The sequence below is a fragment of the Neoarius graeffei genome, chromosome 9 (assembly GCF_027579695.1).
Source record: "Neoarius graeffei isolate fNeoGra1 chromosome 9, fNeoGra1.pri, whole genome shotgun sequence".
Taxonomy (NCBI): Eukaryota; Metazoa; Chordata; class Actinopteri; order Siluriformes; family Ariidae; genus Neoarius; species Neoarius graeffei.
The window spans coordinates 29,041,749-29,067,846 of NC_083577.1; the positions used below are offsets into that span (position 1 = coordinate 29,041,749).

General features: G+C 42.7%; 1 protein-coding gene across 8 annotated transcripts in view; it reads right to left on the bottom strand.

Moving 5' to 3' along the window:
• Positions 1 to 26,098, bottom strand: part of LOC132891561 (R3H domain-containing protein 1-like) — a 111,353-nt gene that overhangs the window by 55,256 nt on the left and 29,999 nt on the right. The window contains exon 2 of one of the 8 annotated variants that reach the window (XM_060929264.1): positions 18,909 to 19,024. The exons of the other annotated variants lie outside the window; for them this stretch is intronic. The gene's annotated coding sequence lies outside the window, so the exon portion shown is untranslated. The remainder of the gene's footprint in view (positions 1 to 18,908; positions 19,025 to 26,098) is intronic. 8 annotated transcript variants of the gene reach the window in all.

A 26,098-nucleotide genomic window follows, 5' to 3' on the forward strand; every position in this document is an offset into this window, starting at 1 on the left:
TCTGGCTATGGTAAGTAAGTAAGTAAAAAAGTAAGAGCATGCTATACCCGCCTCTGTTCATTAACGGTATATGTGCAGATTCGGTATAGATGTTCGAAGGACTCCTGGACGTTTATTAAAGCTGCCAGAGCAGCTTGAAGGTCCGTTGGATCGATGTAATCAGACATGCTCTTACTTTTTTACTTACTTTCTTACTTCCCGGGCTGGCATGTACAGTATATGATATATGTATGACGTAAACGCGTACCCGACGTGAGCAGATCCGAGCAGAGTTTGGCGTATTGGGTAGTTTAGACGGATATGCAACAGGGGCTGTTTTTAACTTATCCACTCTGGAAGGCGTTTTCAATTTTTTCCGTTTTTCAGCCTCGGAAACGCCGTCCCCGTGTAGACGAAAGGTTAGTTGAGCAAGTCGGTAACGGGATTTCTTACTTTCACCGTAAATGTTTATTTATATGACTTTGGTCTATAGCTGTAAAAGGCCTCGGCCTTAAAACCGGTTCCCGCCGTGACGTCACGCACTCAGGGCTGGCTGGCTCAGCGGAGCAGCTCGAATGCTGACTTTGCGGTCATTTTAACTCTCAAAAATATATTTTTTTATTCCCATTTATGCAGCATACAAGAGTCAAGGATGGAGATACTATCCACTCAGAAATGCATTTAAAAATAAAGGTTCTGCGTATCTGCTTTAAATGTACATTTCGCCACTAAAAACATGAGTGGGACAGAAAAGGAAATGAAAGGTTTTTTTTTTTTTTAAATTCATTCAAAACACTGATATATTTGTTCTAGGGAATTATATATAGAGGACTATATAGCGAGCTCGTTGGTAAAATTGGGGGGAGAAGAGAGAAGAATGACGCTACTCCGTCGCGCTGGTATTTACGTCATTACTGTCGCACAATTAAAACGTGCCAGATCAGGCGGCTGGTGGGTTTTCAGAATAATAAACACATGCATGTACACTACCGTTCAAAAGTTTGGGGTCACCCAGACAGACAATTTTGTGTTTTCCATGAAAAGTCACACTTTTATTTCCCACCATAAGTTGTAAAATGAATAGAAAATATAGTCGAGACATTTTTCTGGCCATTTTGAGCATTTAATCGACCCCACAAATGTGATGCTCCAGAAACTCAATCTGCTCAAAGGAAGGTCAGTTTTATAGCTTCTCTAAAGAGCTCAACTGTTTTCAGCTGTGCTAACATGATTGTACAAGGGTTTTCTAATCATCCATTAGCCTTCTGAGGCAATGAGCAAACACATTGTACCATTAGAACACTGGAGTGAGAGTTGCTGGAAATGGGCCTCTATACACCTATGGAGATATTGCACCAAAAACCAGACATTTGCAGCTAGAATAGTCATTTACCACATTAGCAATGTATAGAGTGGATTTCTGATTAGTTTAAAGTGATCTTCGTTGAAAAGAACAGTGCTTTTCTTTCAAAAATAAGGACATTTCAAAGTGACCCCAAACTTTTGAACGGTAGTGTATTTCCGTGATAAATCCATATTATCCTGAGCGCATTTCCCGCATTCATCAATACTTGGCGTCTGCTGCATCTTTCAGTTGTTTTAAAATCAAGGCCGCATACTTTCTTCTTTCTTTGCCGCTGCCTTTTATTAAATCAAATTTGAGGCTTTGGATTTGATTTCTTTCAGCGCAAGTGCAATGCATGATGGGATATATTGCTTGGGTTAGTGACCATCGGTTGTACGCTACTTTTCACGGTGCATTGTGGGATACTTTGAGTGCAATATATAGAGATCTTGCAGTCACGTGACCGGAAAGTTAACAGCCGCCATCTTGTCGGTCAAAAACACCGCTGAATACTGCTGCACTCGTGTACAGAATGGATCAACTTCAACCGACGGACTAAACGGCTCATTTTTCTAATGAACAGATAACTAGATATATGTCTAAAATAAACGATCTACAGATTAGTGACCCTTATGGCTTACCGGATGGAGTTTTCACGACCGTGTCAGTGGATATTCAACTGCCAGAGGTGGAATACCCAGACGTGTATAATTACCTCATTAACTTTCCCTCGCTGTTCAGTGGTGAAGCACTGCGTGCTTATAAATCTCTGGACAGTTATCTTTACAGAAATTCAGGATTTTTCAGCTGCGCCATCTTGTAAACAAGAAAATAATCCTCATTGGACGGGTAAGTCACTTAAGTATTACTAGTACTGATACTAGATATAATCAGTGGTATAGCACTGACCAACCGATTATAGAATAGAATAGAATAAGGTAATTCCAGCTGTAATTCCAAATCGTCCCTCTTGTTTACATGGATCTGGCGTTGGAGAGGTAGAGGCTTGGCAGTGGAGATTTGAGTGGCTGTTTTCTGAGCTTAGTCAACAGGCCGGCTCTGCCTGCAGCCTCGCTTTTGCTTCCGCTCCCGACGCCGCCTCCTTCGCCTGCCAGACCCGATAACAATCCACGGAGACCCCGCTGGTCTCGCTATCTCGTCCGGAATGTTGTGCATGCGATGGAAATCGCTACAAACCGTCATTTTCTGCTGGAAACCAATGCCCAGTAAGTCCATACGGTTGTAGTGGATTATTGAAGTCCGGTACAGACGAACAACACGCAAAAATACACACAAAAAACGTGCACAGGTAGGGAGAGCTTATAGCCGCAGCCGTTGTAGTAGAATTGTATATAGTAGGGTTTTCCAGAAGAAAAGGTAGAAGTAGAAGCAGAACCAGAAGTAGAAGGCGGAAATATGGCGATGGCGTCTGTTACAATCTGGATCGGCTGTGACGTCACATGCAAGATCTCCATAGGGCGTAATAATTCTCACTACACATTCGGGCAGCACTACAAAATGGTGACCTCACTATACGGTCCACTATATCGTGAGCAAGGAGTGATTTCGGACACAGGGCGAGCGTACAATAGACATGTAACGATTCGCCGAATTAGGATTGAGTTCGAGTCACGATATTGGGGTCATGATTTGATTTTTCCCCAAACAACATTTTGGAAAACAAACAAATAAATAAATAAATAAAAATGAACATTTTATTACCAAAAAAAAAGCAACATTTTTTCCTATTTATCAACTTAAATATTGATTTTGTTTAAAAAAACAAAACCTTGTTTCATTTTCTTAATAACCAACAAAAGTTATTTTCCTAAAATTTGGAAAGGCTGAAGTTAAAAAAAAGAAAAAAAAGAATAATAATCCATTAGCTAAAATATTCCTTTTACTAAAATTTAAATAATTGTCACTAAAAATAACCAAAACCTTTTCTTAATAATTATTTACAATCCCTTCTGAAGGTTGTAGTCCAACTCTAAACACCAAACTACCACCTTCATTTGCTTCTCTTTTCGTCTGTAAAACGACCGCTCTGATTTGTTGTTGAATCGATTTGTCCAATCAATCGCACGACAGCTCATAACCGTTTGAGATCTGTTGTTTGTGCGTTTTTGCAGCCGTTATTTCCGCCTTTGTCAGGCCTCGACGTGAACTTTTTAATCCACTTCTCCAGTCTGACGAGCAGGATGACTTCCCATAACCTTTTTATTCCTATGTATTTACATACATTTACAATGAAAGGAAAGTGATTCACTAACGCTACGTTCACACTGCAAGGCTTAATGCTCAATTCCGATTTTTTTGTGAAATCCGATTTTTTTGTGAGGTCGTTCACATTAACAAATATATGCGACTTGTATGTGATCCTCAGTATGAACGAAAAGCGACCTAAAAGTGTTCCGCATGCGCACTGCAGGATACGACGACGTCACACGCAGTGAGCATGGCCAGTGTTTACGGAAGTAAAACCGCCTGGTTGCGGTATGACTCATCCAATCTAGCTTGAATAGCTGCATCCCCCCAAATGGAAATCAGCTCCCTAACCTCTGCGTCCTTCCATTGAGAAGATTCAGAACCTTCACAGCCCGAAGCGTCCCTCGCATTGATGTCATGCGCAGGGGCGCAGATACGTTTTTTGAACTGGGGGGGACAAAAAACTGGGGGGGACAAAGCTGCCAGCAAACCAACCCCAAACCCCGATATGCCTGTCAAACTTCTTGTGGGTTACCATAGCAACCAAGCTCGAGCTCGCAACCTGTGCAGTCTGCGCAGCTCAACCAACCGAATATCAGTCTTTGTTTTGTTTTATGTGAGTTGTTGCAACTATGTATACACTGCTGTGCACCTCAATAAACCGAATGGTAATTAGTCTTTTGATTTTTCCGTGAGGTTTGCCTTATGCAAAGAAAGACAGCATAGACGTTTTTTCCTCCCTATAAGTGGGGGGGACCGAACGAGGTGAATTTAAATATGACTCGTCCCACCCTCTATCTGCGCCCGTGATTATGCGCCATGTTGTTGTAACTTTTTTGAGAGACGCGCCGCCTACTTCAGCGCAGAATAGTGACGTTTGTGGCTTGTTGATGACGTGTAAGTCGGATGAATGCGACCTGGCGGTTCAGACTGAAGTCGCATATGAAAAGAGCGGATAGGAATCGGAATTAGCACCACATATCCAAACGGCCTGGGTCGGATTTGAAAAAATCGGATCTGTGTCGTTCATATTGTCAATAAAAGATCGGATACAGGTCACATATGGGCGAAAAGATCGGATTTGAGTCACTTCAGCCTGCAGTGTGAACGTAGCCAAAGTTGATCATAAAGCAGGTCTAGTTAGGATCATCACTCTGCTTTACTGATTTATAATTTTTCAATAAAACTCAAACTTTAACTGTAACAATAAACAGAAAAGCCCCATTATGGTGCGCGTGTTGTTCCAACCCATTCCCTGATCTGCAGTTTTGAAGAGTTCGACTCATCTAAATTCAAAGCTTCTGGAGGAAATAAAAGTTAAAGCTTGAAGCATAAATTAATTTAAAGAAATGAAACTGAAAGAAAACGAGGTGGATATGATTATGGGGACAGAATCACGTTGTGAACGAAAACAAACCGTGAATGAGTTCGGTACGGTCGGAAAATTCCCAAGAAATATTGCACAGCGATAGCGTGTTAACGTGAACCATACAAAAGAAAAATACAATGAACGTCCAAACGAAATGAAGATTCACTACATATAATTATTTTATTAAGATATTTGATCACCATTTCTCTGATTTCGATGAAGTCTAAATCATCTATAATTAGATATTATGCCGCGGTTATTTTCACACACACGCACACACCTGCTGTACTCAGCTTCCCTGGAATTTCGTAAACAAGAACACAGCTGGATCGCTGACGGGATTGAACCGGTTTTGTTGGAACTTACTTTATATAACTCTTGATCTTTAGAATTTCTATAAAAATTGTGATTTTCAACAAATATTCGACTCGTCCTGTCGGACAGACAGATGTGAATTTGACTTGTCCGGACCAAACACGTGGTTGTCCCGGACAGTCGGACTACCGTTAACGTCGAGCCCTGCTCAGGTGTATCCCCTGTATCGTATGTTTATTATTTTATTTCGCCCTCTGCTGTCTAAACAAAGCTATTCCAGCTCGGAAAAACTAAGATTGCGCAGCATAACAATAATGGTTCGTTTTTTTTATTTCCACCATCCGATATTTGTACTGAGATTTATTGTCGCACCGTATATTGGTACACACCTAGCATACAACAAGCTGCTCCATTACTTCATCACTGATCAGCCCGTGTTAAATATCCATACAGCAGATGCTTTGCTTAGCGGTGACTGACATGAAACGCATCCACATTAATCAGTGTATCCTAGTAGCAGCCACGACACTGGAGAAGCCGCTTGATATTCATCTCCATTTTACATTACGATGTCCAGTCATCCGCGACTAACAATTAAAAGCCAATTCCATCATAAGACGCACGTCATATGGGGGAGTGAAGAGAAAAAACAATTTTTTAAAAAATTAAACGCCGGAGTGATGCTCTTTTATTCGTCTTCTTCTACAAGTTTATCAAGAAATAGCTGGTAAACATCACCACCTAGTGAACGGATGCCCTGAGTGACTCGCTCGCAGGAATGTGACGTAACAGGATCAGTCACTCCGTGAGCTAAAAATAAAAAAGCCTAGGCACTGCTCACATCCATTCCTTCTTTATTCATTTTATCTGCCACTAAGCTCTCTTACATCAGAAAGAGTACATTCAGTTTTGGTGTAAAAGTGCACTCTTTTAACAAGTTGATCTCAGTTACACAACTTTAATAAAAGGCTCATTATAATAATCTTGATATGTAGTCGTACAAGAGGGTGGGAAAGTGAAGGAAGGATGCTCACAGGAGCAGATTAAGAACCGACCGCTCACCTAATACAACCACTGCGACCTGTTAACCCACTGCCGACGCCCCTGAAGAGCTACGCAAACCCAATTCTGCCCTGGCGACGTCGCGGTCACAAAGCCATCACGTTCTTTGTCTTTTGCGCCCAAGATGGTTCCCGAGAAACGCGTGCGGGAAGATAAGCAGCGCGCTCCCCGTGCTTGACAGGAGCTTGGTTCTGAAAACCGTCAGCCACTTTCTCTGCTAAGTCGCAACAAAGGAAATCAATGAGGTCCCGTCACTCACGTCACTCCGACACTAAAGCTGCAGATCGGAGGGGAGGAGGGGTGAGAAAAACAAAAATCATCTGTCAAATAATTATAGCTTGTCCTGCAATTTCACAGTACAGTTGTCTTTTTCTTTAGCGTCGAGAGAAAAGAAAGAAGAAGAAGAAAAAAAAAAAAAGCCCTCGCCCGGCATTCAGTCAGGAAACACCTGGCACAAAGCTTGGGAGACAACACTTCCAAGTACTCGACCGATTCATTTACATAATAAAGAAAGCGTAATGCCAGTGCTTACTAATTAAGCCTCGCAATGCAATTTTTCTTCGAGAAAGCCCCCCCCCCCAAAAAAAAAAAAGGAAATGGGGTGGGGTGAGGATGGTGGAGGATGTAAGTGACAAATGCGTTTATTTACATTTTTCCCTAAGGACGTGCCGATTCCTACACAGGCTGGGAAAGAAAAAATCCTAATGAGGTCCCTTGGGGGGAAGAGAGAGAGAGAGAGAGAGAGAGAGAGAGGAGCCTTCTCCACTGTGTGGTGAGGAACGTGACAGAGCTCCTGTGGACACTGTTCCGTCCTCATTAGAGCAGGGGAAGGATGGTGTTCCGCACAGCCCGATCTGGTTCAAGATGTCATCACGCAGCAAAACCGTTACTCTTCATTGTGTGACACTCCTGCGGTGGTGAAGGACAGGCGGGAATGCGAGAAAAGGAAAACGAAATCGCTGGCAACGCGACCGGTTAATGCATGCCGCTGGTTGGAGAGTCGTCCCCCCCCCCCTTTTGCAGCATGAGTGTGGTTCAACAGAAGTGCTTCTGTGATAAAAATTAGACAAACCACAGGGTGTTCAAATAGCACTCGTGCTCTCGCTCTCGCTCTCTCACACGCCTTTCATATATATGGAAAAAAAAAAAAAAAATATATATATATATATATATATATATATATATATATATATATATATATATATATAAAATCAAGCCTCAACACCAGGCACTGCCCAAATGCCCGATTTACCCAACCAAGACGTTCGAGCAGTAATATTTCAGCGAGTTAGGCCCGTTCGGGCACACCCATGGTCGGCTTCTTGAAGCACAAAAATGATTTTCTCGTGAGGCCAAGAAAAAATAATTGTTTGTTTCCTATTACATCTTGAAAAAAAATAGGGTAGGTAGGTAGGTCTTTTTATTTTATTTATTTATTTTTTTAATCACACAAAATACCAGATAGGTAGTTTTTTTTTTTTTTTAATAAATTTTAGGTGTGGGACAAACAGTGGCACATAGTGGGGAAGTGTCATTCTGTGACTCAACCATCCAGAACCAGGCCTAAGAAAACCAGCGAAGCTTGTGGAATACAGGATTCGGAGCCCATGGATAAAATATGGAGTGCTCGGACGCTTAAAGGAACTATAAACATAACTACAAATGTTGAACCTTAACTTTATTAGGAACACTATGTTGTGAACTTGTATGTTTAATATGAATACAAAGAACATCGTGATATCGATACCGCCGTTAGCCTGGGCGCTGTGTGTATACTGTTCGCATGACTCGTCCAGCGGACGATGATAATGTTCGTAGCGTTCTTTTACAGTTGAAAACTTATAAAATGAACTTATTGTCTTACAATCTTCCGTGTGGTCGCAACTGATCACGGTAATCGAGAACACTTCGTTGGCCGCCATGATGCCTAGCGTTGTGTACAACACAAGCCGGAGTTTCCCGGAAAGAGGTCATGACGTCAGATTGAGGCCGTGAGAAATCAATGAGTGTTTCTTGTCCGATATATGCGTTTTAGAATTAGTCACTTGTCAGATCGACAATATTATGCAAATCGTAATGCAGATATATTTTTTTTTTCAAAATTTATTGTTGGTCGGCGAAAATACATTTTTTTTAAACATCTAACAAAAAAGTCTAGGGTCGGGGCATTTTTTAAACGGTCGGTTGGGTAACCGGAAACAATTATTTTTTCTTGGCCTGAGTACATTAGAAAAAACAAGATGTCAAGTCAAGTTAGTTTGTATCGTGCTTTTAACAACAGACATTGTCTCAAAGCAGCTTTACAGAATCTGAATGACCCAAAACATGAGCTAATTTTATCCCTAATCTATCCCCAACGAGCAAGCCCGTGGCGACGGTGGCGAGGAAAAACTCCGTCAGACGACATGAGGAAGAAACCTCGAGAGGAACCGGACTCAAAAGGGAACCCATCCTCATTTGGGCAACATGACTATAACCAGTGGCGTGCACAGATAGACACGAGATGGTGCTCAAGCACCTGCCCCTCTGCCCTCTGCCCAAAAAAGTGCCCTTTTGAATTTTTTTTTTTACAGTTTACTGAGGCCAATGTCGACATGATCTTTTAGAAAAGCCGCGGCATTAAAAGCGTGTGAAAATAATGTCCCGATGTGTGCCCCCTCCGCACACACACCGGACCTCCGTCTCTCTTGCTCTGTCACGTGAACAAGCGTGCAGTGCATTCAATGTGAGGTTGCAGCAGCATAGCGTCCTGGAAGCCACGGCCTTGTCGTAGCGCAGACAACACATCGGGCAGTCAGTCAGTCAGCTCTTCCCCTGCCCCACCAGCCAGGTAACACATGAATCGAGTGAAAATGTATTGTTTGCCCTCTAAGCCCAAGCTGTAATTATTTTGTCGTGAAGTAGCCCGTCGCATACAGAAACAACTGCACATGGCAGCCTTTGCCAGCTTATTTGCTCCCTTTCCATATGGAGAAACAAACTGAACAACATTTTAAATGTAGCCTAAACCATTGAGGCAACCCCACTCTCCATCAATTCCGACCTGTTTTTATAACGATTAAGAATATCACGTTATGCTAGTATGCACACCGTTATGCAAATAAAGGAGAGCTCCGTTGAGCCCATTGAGTGTGTATATTTCGTTACAAATTTTAAAATGATCTCACGGAAATCTGTGAATAGACACAGTCTTGAGACTCAAGTCAGGGACGGGAAGATCAGACGTTCAGACTTTATCAGACTTTTTAAAGATGGAACTACAGAAAAATACCCAAAACTTTGATATGATTACGAACACAAGAGGAGGGTTAAATCTCAGACTTTTATAATAAGGTGTTCCACATGCGCAAAAAAGTGCCCTTTTTCCCCCCAGAGCACTTGCCCTCCCAAAATGTCTGTGCACGCCACTGACTATAACATTAACAGTTTTAACATGAAGTCAGTTTCGTTGATGTTAGAACTTTTCATTGATGGAAACTTGAGTGCAAAACTGTTCATGACAACCGCAGTCCTAAAGCTAGCAAGCCAACTGTAGTCATCAGCCACAAAAGCATTACTGTAAGAGTCCAGAGCGTCTTCCAAGTGTGACTTTCAACCGTCCACATGGGGCCGTCCTCTACAGGAGCGACGCGATGAGACTCCAACCAGGCACAGGGCCGCTCGATCCCAGGATTGACATGTAACTCAGAGGGACGGATTTGGGAGGGGCGAGATGTATTAACCAGCATCCTCGCCTCACCTGTGATCATCATTTTGTTTTCTTCTTCCCGATTTGTAACGACGATTCTGATTGGCTCGCTTCAGGTGCGCGTGCACATTTGTGCTTTTCATTACTACGAGTGGTCGCTGGTGCCCTCTACGTTTTTTATATATGTGTGTGTGTATAATATATATATTCTGTGTCTCAAATCCTAAACCACACCCTCTACAGTAAATATATATAATTTACACAGTGAATTATACCATAGATAAATACATCTTACCCTATTGATCATATGAGGGGGTGAATGGATGTAGGGAGGGAGGGATGGATAATGGAGGGATAATGTTTTATAATGTTTTTAGTTTTTTAATTCATCTTTGCAATATTGCTCGTCACTGTTATCGGCAAAACAAAGTGTGTTTTGTATCCTAAACTCTATATAAAACTAGACAGAACTCGATGCCAGCGGCGTCGATGGGGATGCCTCCGCCTGGCAGACTACACGCCTTATTAAGTTGTGATTTGGGGATGGACATTTGACCTCACAGTAATCTTGACCTGTGACCTTTTAACCTCAAAATCTAATCAGTTCATGTTTGTCCCAAAGTGCACAAATGGTGAAAGTTTGGTGAAACTCCTTTCATTAGCCTTTGAGATATCGTGTTCACAAGGTTTCGGGACGGACGGACGGACAACCCGAAAACATAACGCCTCCTGCACCTTAAGGTGGCGGAGGCATAAAGACGTATTATGTACTCGTACCGTACGCAAGTCTTAGGTGGTGTTTACATTAGACCGTATCCGTCTCGTTTTCGTCGCGGATGCACTGTCCGTTCACATTAAAACGCTGGGAAACGACTCCACAGGCGGAACAACTTGAATCCGCCAGGGCCCACGTATTCAACCCATTACGTATCTGATCCGGTGCTGTGTAAACATTGAGGAACGAGGATACGCAGTGCTGAGCTCTAGCTGACGTCGTCATTGGACGTCACTGTGACATCCACCTTCCTGATTCGCTGGCGTTGGTCATGCCACGTTGGTCATGTCACGTGACTGCTGAAAAACGGCGCGGACTTTCACTTCCTGCTATTTGTCCTGAATCACTGCTCGTGCGCTTCACTCGCGCGCTCTGTGAGCTGCGCAGGGCCGGAGTGCGCACCCTCCAAAGGGCACTCGCTGTTCAGGGCGGAGTGATTTGGAGCGCAGGATGCCTGCGGAGCCGAGCGTATCCGTGTATTGGTGTTGCTGTGTGCACGCGAATCATGTATTGGCGTTGCTGTGTGCACGCGAATCGTTTTAAAAACGTTAATCTGATGATCCGCTGATACTGTCTAATGTAAACACCACCCTACATACATAATACTGATTTATGTTTCATGTTTTCAGGGCTTGTCTTGTTCTTCTGTTGCAGAAATAAATGTTTGTACTTTTCATTTATTTTCTTTTCATTTTTTTAATTATATCTTTGTGTGTGTGAGTGCGCCAGTGTTTTGGTTTTTTTTCTATCCATGTTTGTATTGTTGTGGTTCTTTGAAGAAAAACCAAATAAATACATTTGAAAAAAAAAAAAGAAATAAATGTTTGGGTTTTGTTTTTGTTTTAAACATATACTTTTGTCTAAATAACTCAATTATATCCCTAGAAAACGTCTCGGTATTGCCTTGAACCGTGCACTTGAAAATTCGCCGAAATACAGCAAAATTTTAGGGCAAAAAGAAATTCAAGGGGGGAAAAAAAAAACTGTTTTGAGGCCATTAAAGTGCATATCCTGGACCAATTTCGTGTTTTGTTGATTTTTATATGAAAGTATGTCCCTTTACACACTCTCATCCAGAAGGGTAATTTTGCACAAGGCCATCTGTCTACAGCAGAAAATAATAAAATAACAAAACGCATCTGGAAAAATCCCAAGCGAGTCTGGAGCCAGATTCGTGACGTCACGTGCGGAAGCGCCAGCAGGCTGCGAGAGCTTGCGCGGTTTCAGTGCACAGCCTGTGTAGACCAAGTGTAGCAGCGAGCGATTTTGCATTGAAATATGGAATTGTCACCCAAGCGCAACCTTTAGATGAAGAATATAATGAGATGTCAGAATTGGGGCTTCATCTGTTTGGATTTGATGATGATTCAAGTAGTGAAGACGACAGAGACGACACTGGGGATGTAAATAATACGGTCGTTTCCTCATAAGCAAACCAGCGCTGACGTAGGATTCAGAAGGAGGCGAACTGCACGCGACGTCATGAAAATCAATGTTTCCCGGGAAATCCAAACGCCAAGTTTTTTCAGAGGCGGACCAATTCGCCTCAAACGGCTTGATTTCAACTGAATTTTTCTGGTATTGTGCAAGGTAATAAAAAAAAAAATTTGCACAAAATGCAAAATGTGACAGATATTTGACCAAAGTTTAATATAAAATAGGAGAATTACGTTGATCTTGCTCCTGAATTTACCCGTGATATGCACTTTAAAGTGTCAAAAGTTAATCATGTTGAGGCCTGTAAAAGCAGTACCGTATTTTCCGGACTATATGTCGCTCCGGAGTTTAAGTCGCATCAGCCAAAAAATTCATTATGAAGACGAAAAAAACATGTACGTCGCACCGGACTATAAGTCGCACTTTTTTGAAGGGTTATTCTATCCATAGAATCTGTGATTGTATCTGATAAGCGGCGCGTGGTTACTGCGCGACTGCATTGTTTATTTAATAAACGAACAGCTGAGCAGTGATAACGCGCACTTTGCCCTGTAAGTAGCCTAGTCTGATTATTTTAAATATCTACTACTATCTTTAATACGATCACTATCGTTATTACTAATAGTCTATATTATTATTATAACTAATATTAGTAGCCTATTACTGATGCATTAATCAGGTTGCTTTTAGAATATTTTTACCGGTAGGGCTTATTATCGCCCCATGGCTCTTTCATCTTTGTTATTAAAGCTGTAGTCATCATCGAGGAGTGTCATTCTTCATTTTTGTCGAATTTTATTTCATCAAATCAGGAAAAAAAAGTGCGACATAGTCCGAAAAATACGGTATTCCGAAATACTATGACACCCTGTATCAATAATAATAATAAAAAAAATAAAAATAAAAATAAAAATAAAAAACCCACACAACTCTGACCAGCCAGGCCTTTTTTCTTTTCTGAGAGTTGCCATGCTACGTTGTTAAATTGTGCATTTCCTATTTTTAAAAAAATAAATTAATTAATTAAAGCTTGTGCACAACCCTGTAACAATCATCCTCTTGTTTTTCAAAATTAAAAACAAACAGCAGGCAGAAGCTACGCTGAGCGATGTTCTCTTAATTGTCCGACTCGATCGTGAGCCGTTTGATCAAAGAAAGGACGTGACATTTTCCATATCGAGCGCCAGCCGGTCCTGAACATCCACTCGTCCAAATCCCTCAGACTTAACACAGCAAGCCTTTCTAATAGGTCGCTTTACTGTCTGGTGGACAGCAGTGTGGCGCGGCTGCCTCTCCGTGGACACTGGAGACCTGAGAGCATCTACATTCTGAGCTTATTATGTGCTACTGAGCGACGGCTGCTTTCATTGAGCCGTTTCTTCCCCCGCCTGAATCGAAAACGCACACACACACAGCTCAGCATCCCCTGACTCAATGAACAAACACGAACGAATGAAGATTTGGCTCAGGGTTCATCTTAAGGAATTCGAGGTAACAGTGAGATTGATACTGTGGGCTACAATCTAATACCTGCTTCTGCCTGTGTGTGTGTGTAAAATGCCCCCCGCAAGTGACTGACCTTTCCTTGGAAGGATATGAAAAGCTCAGTGTTTCCACTCATGGAGAGAAAGGGCAACGGTGTTTGAAGTGCGTTATTGAACCACGCTCGCTTTTAGCTCAGTATGTAAATCTGTGCACACACACCCACAAATTCGAGGAAGATCGCTGCAATCGCTTTAGAGAGATCTCACGCAATAAAAGAAGAGGGTTAGAAATTCATCAGCTGCAAACCAATATGTGAAATACCGCGAGTGGGGCGTGCGCTCCGCTCCACGCTGCGTAATGGATGCAAATGAAGCGCGGGAGCTCTTAATGCACGGAGAGAGAGAGTGGGAAACGGATCGGAGATTCTTGCCGGTGCTTATTCTAATTAGGTCAGCTCTCGTCCTAGCTGTCGACCTCTACCTTGATTTGACAGAAGTTGGCAGACCCGCTGCCAACACACTCCAGCTGCGCTGAGACATCACGCCAGCAAGCAAATCCTGAGCGCAAGCAAAGATTCGGATTAGCTCGCCAGGGGTCTCGGCTTGTGCCGCTAAACTCTCGCGCACACAATTTCACAGGAGTGAATTTCACTTGCAGTTCGAAGTTGCAAAACCACAGTGCTGGGAGGAAATCTGATCGACACCGTGACCCGTTCAGGTAAAGGATAGTGCGAGTGTTCGAAAGACGGCGAAGATGGATGGGGCCGAGGCGGTAATGCTTTTAAACCCGCAGTAGGATCTGAGCAGGTGTGGATGAATAAAGTTTCAGAGGAAGAGCTGGACAAATCTCAGGTGTCGGATATTTCATTAGAGAGATGGTAGAGAAGCTGCTCTAATGGATGAAGCATGACAAAGGTGTTTGGATGGGACAAGAGGAAGAAGATGAATCCTTCACTTCACGGAGAGCGGTCATATATGGCAGGGGGCGGAGTTAGGAAACGACAAGGAAGACAAAACGTTTGAACTAAGGCCTATTTACAACAGTCCTTGAAGGCTTGCTGGGTTCTCTTTTAGCCATTACACGCTGTCACAATCGATGAAAACAAATTAAGTCAATAAGCAGCAGTGACTAACGCTACGTTCACACTGCAAGGCTTAATGCTCAATTCCGATTTTTTTGTGAGGTCGTTCACATTAACAAATATATGCGACTTGTATGTGATCCTCAGTATGAACGAAAAGCGACCTAAAAGTGTTCCGCATGCGCACTGCAGGATACGACGACGTCACACGCAGTGAGCATGGCCAGTGTTTACGGAAGTAAAACCGCCCGGTTGCGGTATGACTCATCCAATCTAGCCTGAATAGCTGCATCCCCCCCCAAATGGAAATCAGCTCCCTAACCTCTGCGTCCTTCCATTGAGAAGATTCAGAACCTTCACAGCCCGAAGCGTCCCTCGCATTGATGTCATGCGCAGGGGCGCAGATACGTTTTTTGAACTGGGAGGGACAAAGCTGCCAGCAAACCAACCCCAACCCCGATATGCCTGTCAAACTTGTTAGTAACCATAGCAACCAAGCTCGAGCTCGCAACCTGTGCAGTCTGCGCAGCTCAACCAACCGAAAATCAGTCTTTGTTTTGTTTTATGTGAGTTGTTGCAACTATATGTATACACTGCTGTGCACCTCAATAAACCGAATGGTAATTAGTCTTTTGATTTTTCCGTGAGGTTTGCCTTATGCAAAGAAAGACAGCATAGACGTTTTTTTCCTCCCTATAAGTGGGGGGGGGGGACTGAACGAGGTGAATTTAAATATGACTCGTCCCACCCTCTATCTGCGCCCGTGATTATGCGCCATGTTGTTGTAACTTTTTTGAGAGACCCGCCGCCTACTTCAGCGCAGAATAGTGACGTTTGTGGCTTGTTGATGACGTGTAAGTCGGATGAATGCGACCTGGCGGTTCAGACTGAAGTCGCATATGAAAAGAGCGGATAGGAATCGGAATTAGCACCACATATCCAAACGGCCTGGGTCGGATTTGAAAAAAAATCGGATCTGTGTCGTTCATATTGTCAATAAAAGATCGGATACAGGTCACATATGGGCGAAAAGATCGGATTTGAGTCACTTCAGCCTGCAGTGTGAACGTAGCCTAATTTTGTCTCCCAGACGCATGTACAGTGGTGCTTGAAAGTTCGTGAACCCTTTAGAATTTTCGATATTTCTGAATAAATATGACCAAAAACATCATCAGAGTTTCACACAAGTCTTAAAAGTAGATAAAGAGAACCCAGTTAAACAAATAAGACAAAAATATTATACTTGGTCATTTATTTATTGAGGAAAATGATCCAATATTACATATCTGTGAGTGGCAAAAGTATGTGAACCTTTGCTTTCAGTATCTGGTGTGACCCCCTTGTGCAGCAATAACTGCAACTAAACGTTTGCGGTAACTGTTGATCAGTCCTGCACACCGGCTTGGAGGAATTTTAGCCCATTCCTCCGTACAGAACAGCTTCAACTCTGGGATGCCGGTGGGTTTCCTCACATGAACTGCTCGCTTCAGGTCCTTCCACAACATTTCCATTGGATTAAGGTCAGGACTTTGACTTGGCCATTCCAAAACATTAACTTTATTCTTCTTTAACCATTCTTTGGTAGAACGACTTGTGTGCTTAGGGTCGTTGTCTTGCTGCATGACCCACCTTCTCTTGAGATTCAGTTCATGGACAGATGTCCTGACATTTTCCTTTAGAATTCGCTGGTATAATTCAAAATTCATTGTTCCATCAATGATGGCAAGCTGTCCTGGCCCAGATGCAGCAAAACAGGCCCAAACCATGATACTACCACCACCATGTTTCACAGATGGGATAAGATTCTTAAGCTGGAATGCAGTGTCTTCCTTTCTCCAAACATAACGCTTCTCATTTAAACCAAAAAGTTCTATTTTGGTCTCATCCGTCCACAAAACATTTTTCCAATAGCCTTCTGGCTTGTCCACGTGATCTTTAGCAAACTGCAGATGAGCAGCAATGTTCTTTTTGGAGAGCAGTGGCTTTCTTCTTGCAACCCTGCCATGCACACCATTGTTGTTCAGTGTTCTGATGGTGGACTCATGAACATTAGCCAATGTGAGAGAGGCCTTCAGTTGCTTAGAAGTTACCCTGGGGTCCTTTGTGACCTCGCCAACTATTACACGCCTTGCTCTTGGAGTGATCTTTGTTGGTCGACCACTCCTGCGGAGGGTAACAATGGTCTTGAATTTCCTCCATTTGTACACAATCTGTCTGACTGGATTGGTGGAGTCCAAACTCTTTAGAGATGGTTTTATAACCTTTTCCAGCCTGATGAGCATCAACAACGCTTTTTCTAAGGTCCTCAGAAACCTCCTTTGTTCGTGCCATGATGCACTTCCACAAACTTATTTGCATAAACATATACAGAAATATAGAACATTCTAAAAAGGGTTCGCAAACTTTCAAGCACCACTGTAACTGCTCAGCTGTTTGGTCGGTTGACGTCACGAGCTATCCGTCACATGAATACAAGTCTATGGCTGCATTCGGATACTCAGTACATACTAACAACAATTCAGTACCGACCACCTGACTGTAACCGTAGGACATTCTATGAGTTTGTGCACGAGTAGTAAGGACACAATTTCAACGTACTCCGCCGCCATCTTTACAGATGATGTATACCCACGTATGCCGTGAAATTAAAGAACAAAATTAATTCTGCAATGGCAGAAATAAACAATTCCTGATCCATTTGTAGATCGCTGCACCAGCCAGCTTCTCTTTGAACAGCCATCGTGGGAATAAATCATCTTCTTAAGTTATTCCGAGGCTCCAGTTGAATTATGGGATATCGTCGTGTAGTGTAATGTGGTATATCTGCCTGCTACGGATGCAGTAAATCAGGGGTTCTCAACCTTTTCTGCTTTACGGCTCACCTATTCATACTTGTAACGAGTCGAAGCCCATTAAAAAAAGATCCCCGATCATTTTGGCTCATCTATTCTATTAGAATCTAATAATCTACTGTAAAGTCTATTAATGGGATGCAACATCACTCCCTGTTACAGATAGGGATTAAATAAATGCAATAAAAAAAATCTTCCCTCCACCCCGCCAATGCAAGTCTTGTATTTAAAACTGTATGGATGTGTTAGAAGCCGAACCTTCCCTATACCATTCCCTATAATTGTAAAACGACCTTGGGTTTTGAGAAAGGCGCTATATAAATTGAAATTGTTATTTTTTATCGGGTGTAAACAAACCACAGCCACTCAATTCTCAGTCCTCCCTGCTCTTCTCTTCCAGCAGGCATCACAGATCTATATAATTTACCCACAAACGTATTTATTTATTCTGCATGTCTCTCTGTCTGTATGCTCTCTCTCTCTGTCCGTGTACACACAGGTTAACTGTAGAAGAGGAATGTGACAAAAATAAAGGCTTGTTCTTAATTTACCCACAAATACGTACTTCTTCAAAATATACGGCAAACCAGCTACCGGATTTGGGACACTATGACATCCTAAAACTATTTAGTATTTGGCTTCAAACTTGAAAAAAATTCACGACCCACTAGATGGCGCTTTGCGGCCCACTAATAGACCCTTTTTCAGCGTCGTGTGATCAAACAGTTGTGGACACACCCTGGCAACAGAAGCAGTAAGCTTCCCAATTGATTCTGGGACAGACTAGCCTACTCATCAATCATTTAAACGTGGATATATATACTGTTCTTAGCATCAACATGGCTGGTTGTTGCGTATACGGTTGTACGAATCGCTATTCCACCGGCGGACTAAAGTTTTATAGGATTCCTAAAGGATCGCACCCATTTCAGAGCAACAGACGGTGGCTGCGGCTGCAGGCGATTAAACGTGTGGACTGGAATGAGGACATAATAAAAAAATGCTCGTGTCTGTAGCACCCACTTTATATCAGGTAAGGTTATCTATCTACTGATTTTACTGGAAGCCTTGTTTACATTAGTGATTACCTGCATGGTGTAGAATAATCATCAAAAGCAGCTTAAGTTGTTGGATAAACTGACGTTAGCTTTGGCCAGGCAATGGGACATTGCATTGCAACCAACAAAGTTGCAAGCTTAAGTTTGTTAACTTCGTTAGCAACTATGGTTTTGGGAAACGTACCTCTGAACAGTTAGCTGCTATCTAAGACTCTACAACAACAAATAGCTGCTAATAGGCTAGTGCTACTTACCCCGCCATACAGGTGCAATTCCCAGTCAGGACATAGTTTTCTTGATGGTTGATGATGACCCACGCTTGGTACATAGTGGTCTTGTGCCCTTGTCTCTGACTTGGTAGAACATCTGACTTTAAAACACAAAATTCTGCGTCTATTTGATGGTACTGGACTTCCTGAACATGACCACAGACGACATACTCGTAAGCATCTAGCGATTTGTAGGCTCGTAATTTGTCCATGGTGTACAAACTTGGTTTTTCAATTATGTATGTATATATATCCCGCCACTGAATATTTGGCCACTTTCTAACATTGTCAACCCACTCATTGATAGAACACGGATCCGGGAGTCTAACACCATTTGCCAAAGTTAACTTATTAAGGTAACTTTCACAGTCTTTCGTTGATAATCCCCTTGCATAGGCTGTTTAACTCCGCCATACTTCCGTTGCCGCGCTGCGTGCGCAACCGTTCTAAGCTGATCTTTGTGTACAAACAGAAAAAGGGTCTATAGGCCACGGCCCAGTGGTTGAGAAACACTGCAGTAAATTATCTGGGTACCATTCGACTGCTAAGTATTCAGGTCAAGTCAAAGTCCCTCTCACGCCAGAATCTGGTTTTCCCAGGCAGTCTCCTGTCCCAGTACTAACCAGCTCTTTAAGGCGTATGGGTGCGGCGCCAATCTCCGTTTTGTAGTCCTCGGCCTCTCACCTATACAGCTAGGGTTACAGTGTGGGGCTAGTCCTCCGGTAACCGCAAGAGTTTGACTTCCCCACTCGCATCTGCATTGCAGCGTGTCTTGCCAGACGGTAGCAGGTACCATTTGTATGACGGCCTTTGGTAGAACTCACGATCTCCCAGTCGAGAGGCGGACACACTAACCACTAGGCCAACTCGTGGTCGCCGAGTATTCAGACACCCTACATACTGCTTTTGGCATACCAATAGTATGGAAGTATGCATACGCAGACGCGGCTATATCTTATAATAGGGTTGTTGCTACAGAAATACACCAACCGACCACCTTAATAGGAACTAGCTCTTGATTCTCAGATTCCTGTTCTTGGCTGCAGGAGTGGAATCCAATGTGGTCTTCTATTGTTGCATGCTGAGATGCTCTTTTGCTCACCACGGTTGTAAAGAGTTGCTACGAGTTACTATATCCTTCCTGGCAAAAAAAAACAACAACATTGTAGCGCAAAGATCATCACTGAATGGTAAAGTGATCAGCGCAATGAGCACTCACTCTCCTATGCTCTTAGCGTGAAGAGGCTTTTGTGAAACCCACCACTGGCCATTTTCCTCTGACCTCTCTGATCAACAAGGCGTTTGTTTCCACCCACAGAACAGTCACTCATTTCATGTTTTTTGTTTTTCCGCAGCATTCTGTGTAAACGCCAGAGACTGTTGTGTGAGAAAACCCCAGGAGATCAGCACTTTCTGAAATACTCAAACCAACACCCGTGCCACAGTGAAAGAAAGTCACACTTTGAGATCACAATTTTTCCCATTCTGATGTTTGAACATTGTTAACTGAAGCTCTGGATTTGGATCTGTGTGATTTGATGCTCTCGAAGGATCGGCTGATTAGAGAACCGCCTCAAACAGCAGATGGATGTATGGGGGTTCCTAATAAAGGAACGCTACACCGCATAAGGTTTGTGAACATGTAAAACCATGGCTGTTAACCTGGAGTTCGGAAACATCACGCGTGAACTAATATCACGTGAAAAGAAGTGAACAACAATTCCCATCAATCCGAGTTTAACCGCAAACCATAAACTATAGGCAATGTTTAAAAGCACTCATCAGGGAAGTTACGCTTCAGTGGGTTTTATATACATCAGGAGTTCTGAGTACAGGTACAGCCTCCATGCATGTTATGGTCACGTGACGTACCAATGATCGCCCCAAGAAGCACTTAATATTGCTGTATTTTATTTTTTTCGCGGTCCGGTTTCCATCAAATCCTGCGCTCTGATTGGCTGGCAAGCGGTTATGGACCCCGGTTACAGACCTCTGGCAATTCACTCGTTCACAACAACAACAAACTTAGTAGAATATTTTGTCAACATTTATCTTTTTTTTTTTATAAAAGATTTATTTATAAGATTATAAAAAAATCTTATAAATTTTTGCCAGCATTTCTCAGGAGAATAGCATTAATTTTACAGCATGGTTAGCGATAACGACAGTGTTCACAGCAAAAGCGAGTTTTACTACCCTGAGGAAGAAGAAATAAAACATTTCAGGAGAAAGCTAAAAACCTCTAACTGTTGCTAACGCCGAGCAAAAACATGGCTGAATCCTGAATGACTCCTATTTGTATAAATAGGGGACGACATAGGCGGCAAAATGTAGTTTTTTTTCCTGCCATGGAAGTGCACTTGTATACCGAGGAGGAAGCCATTTGCGTTACAGCCGTGAATGAGGATTCAAAATGGCGGCTCGGCTCGGTTTTCCCTTTCGGGCGCTCTCGTTTTCTGTTAGAATTCGGTAAAGAAAAAAATAAATATATTATTTACCAGCTTAAGGTCGGTCCGTATGGTGAAATACCGTGACCTCGGCCTTGAATACTGACCTCGGCCCAGAGGGCCTCGCTCAGTACTTTCAAGACCTCGGTCACGGTATTTCACCATACGGACCTCCCAGCTGCTAAATAACACACACATACATATTTTTATTATATATATATATATATATATATATATACACACACACACACACACATATACACACACACACACATACATACATATATACACACACACACACACACACACACACACAAAAGCCAGCCCGGCTGGCTAGTTGAAAATAAAAATATATATATGAAGCGAAGATTCAGACACACCGTCAACTGAAGCCGCCACATATTAAGCGCGTGCCGTGTCAGTGTTAATCGATGTGTTTATCGGCAGGACGGAAAATACCGAAGAATTCTGAATCACACCGTGTACGAGTCAGGCTGTCGGTTTTTTCATTACTGCGCATGCATAACGCATCTCGTTGAATATCGCGGTAATCACGTGTAGTATTGGACCAGGTGGGTGGAGCACAGAAGCACGGCAGGCCAGAACGGAGTTCTCAATGAACTATTTATTGCTAGCTTTTCAGCCTTTTATCACTTCCCAGCCACGCGCACACACACACACGTGTTCTGGTTGGGGAGAGAGAGAGAGAGAGAGCTCCCTTTCTCTGCTCTCCTCTCCTTTTAAAGGGCGCGGTCACTGGGGAAGACACACAAACACAGGTTAATCCCAATCAGGTGCAATGATTCCACCACTTACCTTCCCTGACTCCGCCCTCCATTCACAGACCAATGCTTGGCCACGCCCCTGCTGCCACATCACGTTATCAAATTCAACAGATGTGGCCACATTATCGCCCATTTAAACACGTGTTTGTTGTTGTTTACATCTACATCTGCCAAAGCTACATTGCGATGTGGAATTTTCTGAAAGGTGTACAGAAACCGCCAGAGACGGGGACAAAGCGACCTCGGTCTGAAGAGGAGAAACGACAAAGGACTTATAAGCAAACGTGGGAGCAGGGTAGGCCTCGGCTGCGATACGATTTTTATGGAATAATTAATTTTTTTCAAGTTGATTCCTAGTCAATATGAAGCTCCTAATGCTTTCTCTCTCATAAATGGTTAAATACAGAAAGCATGTTAGACATATTTTGGGTGCTATAGTCATGATAGTAAGTATATTTGCTTTCAATACTCATACACCAAGTTGCCAAGTTTTCCAATATATTATTATTTGTTGATATATTATGGCGCTCTGTGTTGTTCTCATTTATGTACTTAACAACAGTATCAAAATACTCGGGTCTTGAAATAAATGCACATTAGTCATGAACAATGGTAACTACTCTCTTTTGTGTTATTTTTGACAGAAGTAAAATTCATACATGAACAAATTTTGGCGAGTTGATTTTCTGTTTGGCGAGCTTAAGGCCTCTGCAAGCTCTTGCGACAAGGCTTTCGCAGACAGCTTTTCACAGACAGTTGTAATTTATCGTTGAGCGGGGAGTAACAGGCGTGCGTGATGTTATTCACCGCTACAACGCAAGGGGGCGCGAAGTCGCTAGGAGTAGTTGGCGGGTGTGGTTAGTGGAGTGTTTATCCTCCGCTTACTTATAATGACTAGAACTGGAGTTGTACAGACGTACGTACTTCCTCACTTCCTCGATCAACCGCTCTTCGTGCTGCTCCATCTTCGCGCGTGTTTTTAAAAATGGCAGTCGTGAAAACAAACCAAACCGGGAAAGTAGGGAAGCGGAAGTGCGTGTACAGCGGCTGTAGAGTGGACCAATCGGACCCCTCTTGTCTGCGACGCTGTCTGCGAGGCTTCTGCGGTGGTCACAATTTTTAGGAGGTGCGCGCAGAGCGTCTGCGAAGGTGGGGGGGCTACGCAGACGCTATCTGCGACACCGTCTGCGAGGACTGCGTTGTCAGCATAAATTGGCCTTTACTCTGGAAGGTAACTAGTCCGGCTGGCTGGTGAAAAAAAAATAAAAATTTCGAGCCCTGTGTATGTGTGTGTGTGTATATATATATATATATATATATATATATACATGCACACACACACACACACAGTGTTGGGCACGTTACTTTCAAAAAGTAATTAGTTATAGTTACTAGTTACTTTTCCCAAAAAGTAACTGAGTTAGTAACGGAGTTACTTTGTCATAAAAGTAACTAATTACCAGGGAAAGTAATTATTCCGTTACATTTTGTTCCCCCTCAAAAAAAATCAAATTCAATTAGTGTAATCATAAAAGTGAATGTTAAATGTGTTTAATGACTGAAATGGACCAATTAGTAATGTTATCTACACTATATTAATATTTTTGTGGGACAATGTGAGATAAGACATCTATCAAATGTACTAATATATTTTTGTAGTTATTAAAATTATGTTACTAATTACTGGCCACTGACGAGGACAAACGCTTTGTTCCTCGACATAATGTGCATTGCACGTAAACACTCTTGCCTTTTATTTCAAGTAATGAAAAGTCCTGGCTGTATTTCCAATGTGAAAGCGCAGTGCTGGGCTGACTGCTCGCCATCGCTGGGTCTTCCGATTGAAAGAGCGCGCAGTAGTGCAGTAGGCGTGGCCTACCTACGTACGTTGTCCAAATCTACTCTGATTGGCTTACTGTGCTGTTGTCTCGCGTCTCCCCGCCCCACACTAAAGCAGAGTAAAGAAAGGCTGAACGAGCAGCGTGCCAGATGAGAACAGCTTTAATAAAGTAACGCATAGTATTTTATTGTAAGTAACGGGAACGGCGTTATAACGATGTAAAAAGTAATTAGTTAGATTACTCGTTACTAAAAAAAGTAACGCCGTTTATTTCTAATGCCGTTATTCCCATCACTGTATATATATATATATATATATATATATATATATATATATATATATATATATATATATTATAATGAGGTGTGTGCAGTGGGAACTGATCACAACTCAGACAGATGCTGTACAGCAACCAACCTGGTGTCCAGAAATCGTATCCATCAGTACAAAGAATAATTAGGAGGATCTGATTTTTTATGAGATGTGTCTGGGTTCATGTTTGGTGTAAAGAGGCTTTTAAGGAGCATTAAGGACCGATGATTTGGAATGGTTGGGTTCGTTTTCAGAAACCCAGCAATATAATTTAACTTAACGAACAAGCAAATGGAGATAGATGAAGTGCAGATCCATGATTGAACATCAATAAAGCAACTTTGAGGAGCGCCATCATGTAATTATGAAAGGCCTACGATGAAGCAGAGTCCAGCTGTGATCATCCCTGCAGGAACTCATCACTCACACGCAAGAGCGCATGTACACAACGTGACTCAACCAGAACCGCCTCAGCGCCGGAGCACTGCACCAGTGCAGGACTAAAATTAACCAAAAAGAAAATGTAAAAACAGGTGGCGTGGTGTTTTTCGTTTTGTGAAAAAAAGGCTTCCAGGGGCTTGTTACTCCCAGGTGAGAAGTTCCTCGGGGGGTGACGTACACCTACTCTTCACCAGAGCTCATACATCACATCAGTGCTATTAATATTCCCCATGACAGATACAGGCCAGAAAAAAGCAAAGCCTGCAGAACAATACTGTGCACAATACTGTGCACCAGATCAGTTAGAATGTGATCACAACGCAACAAACCTGACAGGAGAGGTTTATTTCAGTGTGTCGGCACACCGAACAGGGTGGGTTAAATGAGTTAAAGCGGAACTGGAGTCATTTTTATACTTGCTTTATTTCTTAATTAACGTGTTATTCCGTTACGTTTTTGGTTTTATTAACCTTATGACTCGTATTGGCATATTAGGGGTTTTTCTAGAAAAATTTAGTATGAGGGCGCTCACCATGGCGAGGGAGCGAAGCGACGGGACGGGGGTTTGGTGCAGGAGGGGAGGACGGTGCGGGGGGTGTCTCCCGCCTCTTCTGCAGTGAGAAGCCTTTGAAAAATTGAGGCTACAATGGGACATTCTGAGGCTGAGAGGGAAACTGTAACAAATTGTTTGTCAACATTGAAAAAGAAAATAAAACTGTCACAAACTCTTAATTCAAATTCTAATACCTCATAATTCAAATGACAATACTAATTCCTCATGATTCAAATTGAAACTCCATGATTCAAATTCAAATTTATAAACTTTCCCTGGAACTCGGCCTTTTTCTCATTTTGCTTTTCCACTGAACACTCGGTGCTTTCATTAGAGCAAGACATCCGGTCTTCGTTCGATTGTCGCGATCTCGCCATCGGAAACATCTTTATCCGCTGTAGGTACAGTCCGTCTAAGAACTACAACACAGTCCCTTTAAGGACTACAACTCCCATCACCAGCTTCCGCATTGACCTGCGTCACGCTGGGGCGGGATCACCTACGTCACGACCTCCATGACGTCACTTCCTCCCTGAAGGCATAAGTAACGGAACAACGCTTCCATCTCTCTCTCTCGTCTTGGATTTCAAGCGTCCAGACACAAAGAGATACCCTGCACCAGAAAACCAGATAAAGACGTCTTTTCCTCAAGAATCAGAGTTTCGCACTTTTCTTTCACCTTTGGCCACGGTAGATCCTAGAATCGCGTGATTTTAAACTCAGCTTGAGTTACAGCCGGTTTGGTTTGTCTATTATAGTAACGTTACGAACTGCAGCCCGGAACAGTTCATTTAAAG